We start from the raw sequence: 7,227 nt of genomic DNA on the forward strand, positions 1-7,227 counted from the left end.
TCTGCTCTAAAATCTTCTTAATACATGATATAGCACAACTCAGGCATATTAATGCAACTACTACTATGATTAAGAGAGCCAGAGCACTCTGCAAAAGCCCTTTTACCCATCCTCCTAGTCCAAACCAGTTCATGAGGCCCTCTAAGCCAAAGAGGCCCTCATCCTCTCTGATCTTCTGTGAATGGTCCGTAAGTTGTTTAATCTCCTCGTGGATGGATCTCGACTTATTCTGTAAATCCATAAAAGTGTTTTTCTCGTCTTGCTCTTTTGTGATCTATTATCATAGATACATTGGGCGTTAAGAGAGTTAATAGTCCCAAAATACACAGTCCTCCAACAGCGTTAGAAGGAATTCCTGGTCAGGCTCTATCTTCACAGATCAAGAATGCACCATACAGGAGGTTTTAGGGTCGCTGTCAATGACATCCCTTGCATTCTTTTGTGAAGCATTACACCGTCGAGTTTCATTTCTGTAGTCACCAAGAGTAGCATTAACATTTTGTAGTTTTGTCCATTCATGTTCTTGTATACTGTTCTGACACTTTTCACAAACCGGCTGAATACAAGCATCCATGGGCATAGATGCCAGCAATTCCAGTTCCTGTGGTTCGATATCTGCTTCCAGGTGGCGATTAATCCAAAGTGCCGTGTTAGTATTATTACAGTTCGTTGCAATGCCTCTGCATCAACCACTATTTGAAACAGTCGTGTGATGCTGCTGTAGTCATCAAGGAAGACACCAACCAAGCATGTGTGGAACGTTTTTTCCAGAGACATCGTAGTTAGGCATATAGATGGTCAGTCGTGTTGGCTAAAGTACTCCACATGTTAGTCTTTGTCTGTGCAGGCATCCAAAACACAGCAGCTGCAACAATCATTGTCAGGAAGACAACACAGGTTTCATGTTTCGTGCTGGCAACCATTGCAGCTCCTGATCTGTAAAAACATAAGCATAACCTCTACCCCAGGTTATCAATTGGTGTGGCCTTTTCCATTGAACGTTAACTAGTGATTTGACCATAACTAATGCAGGTTCTTTCTGATTTAGCATGGTTTTGTGTCATAGTTACAAAGTGTTTCATAGACAAATCTGTAAGTCCAATCAAATGCAGTCATCCTGTAAAGTTGTCATAAATTCATCCCTCAAAGTTTCTAACTCCATTTTGGCTGTCATATTTATTGGATTTTTTTTTTTTCCTTACCGGATTGAAGTCCTGTTTCAGATTTCTCAGTGTAGTATTTGCTTTATCAAAAACATTGGCTGTTAATACTAGTGGAAATACAGCATTCAAAAGTTCCTTGAAGATTTCTCACTTGCACAAGCAGATCTGCACCATCCAAGCACCTTCTTGTAGGATATGCAACTAAACAGAATTCTCAGAAAACGTTATTTGAGCTTACAATTTACTTAACAAATCCTGACCCAAGAGAGGTATAGGACTTTTGGGCAAATACAAGAATTCATGTATTAAAACTTTGTTCCAAATCTGGCATTCCATTTGTCTCAAAAAACGGCCTTTCTTTCGTTGTCTCTAGCATGGTGAATTTACTAAGAAGTCTCGTACAATTAATTACCATAGGATAAGTCCATCAACAAATTTTGGTTTAATTGTCCAGTTTAATTAAAACTATGGGTCTGCTCAGGATGCCTTTAAACTTCACCCTCGGACGGCTCCATTCTATTACATCGCTGCAGTCTGGGGAGAGAGAACCCCCCCTTTCACTGCTTTAAAAGCAGGCAGCCAGGTTTTTCCAGTTGTTTTTTCTTTCTGTGCAGTGTAGATATAACCAGGGTCACGCAGCTGGCACACTGGCTGGTACGAAGTAGGAGGCTCTGGGAAACTTCTCAGTTACAATGAGCTGCACACAGGCCTGGGATATTTTGCTCTTTTGTTTTCCCATTTCATTCCAGCCATAATACACTTTATATGCAATTTCAAGTAGCTCAGCAATATCTCCATTTGCCTTTTACAATTTAGAGATGTCAAAAAACAGTATAAACCAGTATAATAAACATAAATCCATTATTCTATTGTCCTAGATCCAAATCAGTTCACATTCCAGCAACCTTTAAATACAACTTCATAACTTCATACAATACCCCAAGTTCACATCTATCATAGTATTTTAACAATTTAAATGCTTTTCTAACAATATAAGCGATTACTTTAATGTGTAAGGATGCATCCTAAGGGGGAGCAAGGTGGAATTTTAGCAGTGGAACCGGTTCCCATTTTGTAATTATCTCCCCAAACAAGATTCTTTTGGTACTGAATATGAATATACAAACTAAAATACTGAGCTCAGATACGAAAACCATATACCAAGTTCAAATAAGCAGATGGATCACACTTACACCAATTTAAGACAATATCTCAATTTTTTGCATTGCACCTTGAACCGCTTACTGCTCAGCCAGGTGGCGATACCTCTGGGTCTCCTGACAAAATGGGTCAGTGCGCGCTGGAGGCCCATTTGGCATCCGCCCCCCCCGCAGCGAGCTGGACTGGGCAAGGCCTTTTTTTTTTTTTATAGTGTCTCATCTGGTGTGCTACAACTGTTATTCTAAAACCATGATTCTTCACTTGATGTGCATACAAAAAGGCCAAATTTAGTGCACCGAGATGAGAGACAGCCTGTCACAGAGTTGCGCAAGTCTGGATATTGGAATAAAGCTAGTACGCTAGAAAAAAAAATATAACAGCTACTACACATAAAATCTTAACATCACATTCACGCAGTAAGGAACTAAATTACTCATGATCTTTTGTACTATCACAAAACGCACCTTTTGAGTCAACCGATTCTCATGATTTAACAGTCTGTGAACTTACTGTACCATATAACAAAGACCTACCAAAATTGCAACATGCTTAAACAGATACCCACAAAGAAAACAGGCTAATAAGGAAAACATTGTGCAGACTTCGGCAAGTTTACTGTGACCTGCGTGTTATCAGTTAACTCTCTCTCAGCTGTCTGAAATGATTTAATGATCTCTTGTAGGGATTTATTTTGTCTTACTCTTCTCACCCTAAAAACAACATTAATTGCAACAAGGTGTTATACTCCAAGATTCTATTCCCCGGACACTTTTCCCAATCATTTAACTTATACAGCAGCCACCATTAATTACAATATTTTACAAGATCTTCTTTCCTCATATTTCCAAGTGCTTCCCTATGTTTTGAAACACCTCCCAATACCGATTTTTTATGAACATGACTGAAAACAGTAATTTCTGACCCCATGGAAAAGCACAGGGCTGCTTGCAGCGTGAGTGGGAAAAGTGGAGAGAAAGTTTTACGGTGCACTTATACCACAAAGAAACAATTCTAACAACAACCAGTAAAACAATTAACTCACATTCCTGACAAGCTGCTTGACTTTCAGAGAGGCAATAAACAGGAGCACATAATATGCACTGTAAAACTCACAAATAACATGTTGATAGCAAACTTTAGCATTCCCTACTGCCAATTCCAAAACCAGTGCTTCCTTAACTTCTAAGTTTTATACCCTGAGTCCCCAGAAGCACCCCGTTTCCCGTCACGATTATCATGACCACATTGCCGACTGCCAGATTCACTTGCTGTTAGCTGATCTAATCTGTCACACAGTTCTGTTGTCCAGTTCTATTTTCAGTGACTTCTTCTGTTCTCTCGTGGAAGTTAGAGGGTTAAAATGCATCAGGCTGCAACGCTGCAAAAATTCCGGCAGCAGCAGACCGTTCAAGCTTCCATGTAGTTACTAATGATTTAGCTTCTGTATGTCCATTGCTGACTTTATCCCATAATTTCTGCTCTATACTGTCCCAAAGTTCAAGTTTTGAGTCACTAATGCTCGTAACAGTCTTTTCAGGTTTTAATTGCTTCACTGTAGTATTTATCAGTTTCCAGATGGTTACAAGGCCGAGAATATATCTTTCGCGGTGACTAATTGCCTTCCACAACACAGTTCCCATCTTTTTCCAAGTCTCTATTTGAAAAACTCCTGACAGGTCAGCAGGATACCTATTGCCTCTGCACCAAGTTAATAGTCTTTTAAGGTTCTTCGCTGATAACGCAGATATGCGCGTTTCCATCGGCGGAGCGGAAGGCTCCATTTTGCCGAGTTTCTGTGAAGCTACCGCGGCTAAATTCTTTTCCACTTTATGACGCTTAATATTATTAATTACTTCCCTCCACGGTTTCATCAGTTTCTTAGCTGTTTTATCCTCGTCTATGACCATATCCCACAACACGTCCCCCAATTTCCTCCACTCTCCTTCATCAAACAATAAATCAGGATCCTGAAAACACCCCTTAGTTTTCCCCGTTGCTACTAGACCAGCTAGCTGTTTAACGCAACTATAATCAACCCCCCGCTTTTCTAAAAAGCTTTGTAATAAATCTAGGGCTACTTCTAAATCCATTTCTCTGTTATTCATCATTTTAACCCGTTTCTCCGTTATTCATCACTTTTAATCCGTTTCTCTGTTATTTATCACTTTTAACCCGTTTCTCTGTTATCTATCACTTTTAATCCGTTTCTCTATTATCTATCACTTTTAATCCGTTTCTCTGTTATCTATCTCTCCGTTATTCATCATTTTTAATCTATTTCCCCGTTATTCATCATTATAGTACGGTACCTCTTGCTAAATTAAGAGACCTCTTGCAGCCCTTGTTTCCTGTAGCCCAGCACTGGCGAACTTCAGTCGGTTCAGGCTTCGGAGTCGACACACCGCAGCACAGTGTTCGGTCGCTCTTGCCCGCCGGTCGCTGCTCTCCCGGCGCCTTTTGCTTCTATCCGCCGCTTCGGATCGCCGGTTCGGGCGCCAATTGCAGAGAGAAATCCCATCAGAGTTCCAGACCCGAGCGGACGGAGGAAGAAATGCAGCCGACTCTATATGAGTGATAAAGCATACTTCAACTTTATTGCCCGAGATAGCGTGCATTTATACCAAATACCATAATTATGCATACTTGTCTCTATCTAATAGGCTAAGCACATTTACTTACTCCACCTACTTGGGTTTAGCTAGCTATGCGCATCCCACATTCTTCTGACTCTTATCTCTTCAAAAATATCCTGACCCTGCTTTAGTCAGTACTTTTCCGTTCCCCCCTTTCCCACGGCCTAATAGACAAGCTAACTAAGGCCTACTTATGTCAACTAAAATGGGCTCTGCTCGTACAGTTGCTTGGTGGACTCATGTCTGTGGTCCTTGAGCCAATCCCCGACAGGAAAGTGTTAGTGTGCGCAACCCCACGCCACATTGGATCTCAGTTTCATTCCCAAGAAAGTTAAGCTGCAGAGCTGACAGAGTGCGTGTGCCTGATTTGTGCTTTTGAAGCCATTCATTATGTCCGCAGAATACAAGTGAAGTCTAATCCAGCCATTCCTCAAACACCAATTTTAATGTGACAGAAGTTCTATAATACATTATAATGTAGGTATATTATATAATTATTCAATTATTATATAATAATTGAAATAGTGACTGCATCCTAGAAATAATTAATACCTGGGCTAAGTCAAATGGAGCTTCTGCCTTGATATTGATGCACTTTCCAGGGAAAGCAGGTTTATTTGCTTTGTGATTTGTGACATGGAGCAGGCACTATATTAGCCATTTTTGACACAATGGTAGAGCCTTTCCTACTTCACCCTCAAAGGTTCCTCTCTCACCTGCCTTGTCTGGCATATATGTATTATATACTATATATATGTGGAATTCTCAGCCCAAATACTGAAGCATTTTTCTAAAACAAAGCCCTACTAAAGGCTGCCTTCTTTAGCAAAATGATTTTGTGCTTATATCATCTTTCCTTGCAGGTCTCTATCTAAATATTAGACAGAGACAATTCTTGTCCATATGTTTACCGTGATTCAAGAACACAGCGAAGAACAGGACCTGGGAATCCTTGCTCGGTGTCATGATTCCGCGTTTTTAGAGGAACATTCTGTCCTTTCACTAGGATGCGTATGTGATATATAGAAAACCAAAACATTTACACCACAGGAGTACGCGTGCTTCCTTTTCTACCATCTCCAAATTAAAGGCAAGAGATTTAACCACATCTCTTCCCAGAGATCCTCCGTTAATTGCGATTACCAGTTCATGAGTTCACAATAAGCCTCTTTTTGTTCAAGCTCATTTTTTTCTCCTCCTTGTTTGGAAGTTGAATTAAAGCATAATTATTTGCGTTATGCCACATGTGATGGTATGAGCTGATTAGCTTGTAAAGCGCTGATTAGTTTAGGGCTACCTTAGCAGAAAACTATGAATTATAATGGAATATGCAGATAAGCCTGGAGAGGTACTTATGATATGAGCCAAATGAAATTTACGTATAAAATACAACCACAGACTCCAAGCATCCAGTTACTGCATTTCATAGGTGACCGCCCTGCTCATGGAACCCTTGGCGCAGTGGCCGGGCCGACCACAGCTCCAGGGTCCTCCTGGGTAATGAGATTTTGGGACAGAAAACAGTGATAGCAACTGGGTTTAGAGCCTTTTCAGCAAGTTTTTTACTGTATTGCCGTACTTCATTGTGCATTTGCCTCTGCTGCAACATGGCATGTAATGTGCAGGCGGGAAAAGATCAAAGATCACCAGCTTCCTTGCAGCCCAAGGTCGTGAAGTCACTCTAGGTTGCTTTGAAGTAATTAAGCAAGAATTAACAGTTGGACATATTCCTTGGGCAAGACAGACTAAACCCCAGTGAAATTTCTCCTTGCACAGAAGGCATCAGCTCTGGAAGAAGCCGCAGGACCCTCCGCCTGGCTGAGGTTCACTGCTGAAGGCCCAACATCGCTGCCCCTCCAGCGAGGGGTGTGCAATCGTGGAATTCTACCCATGGAATCACAGAATCCCAGGATATCAGGGGTTGGAAGGGACCTGGAAAGCTCATCCAGTGCAATCCCCCCATGGAGCAGGAACACCCAGATGAGGTTACACAGGAAGGTGTCCAGGCGGGTTGGAATGTCTGCACAGAAGGAGACTCCACAACCTCCCTGGGCAGCCTGGGCCAGGCTCTGCCACCCTCACCAGGAAGAGGTTTCTTCTCATATTTAAGTGGAACCTCCTGTGTTCCAGTTTGAACCCATTTCCCCTTGTCCTATTACTGGTTGTCACCGAGAAGAGCCTGGCTCCATCCTCCTGACACTCCCCCTTTCCATATTGATCCCCAGGAATGAGTCACCCCTCAGTCTCCTCTTCTCCAGCTCCCTCAGCCT

The sequence above is a fragment of the Columba livia genome, unplaced genomic scaffold (genome assembly GCF_036013475.1).
Source record: "Columba livia isolate bColLiv1 breed racing homer unplaced genomic scaffold, bColLiv1.pat.W.v2 Scaffold_102, whole genome shotgun sequence".
Classification (NCBI taxonomy): domain Eukaryota; kingdom Metazoa; phylum Chordata; class Aves; order Columbiformes; family Columbidae; genus Columba; species Columba livia.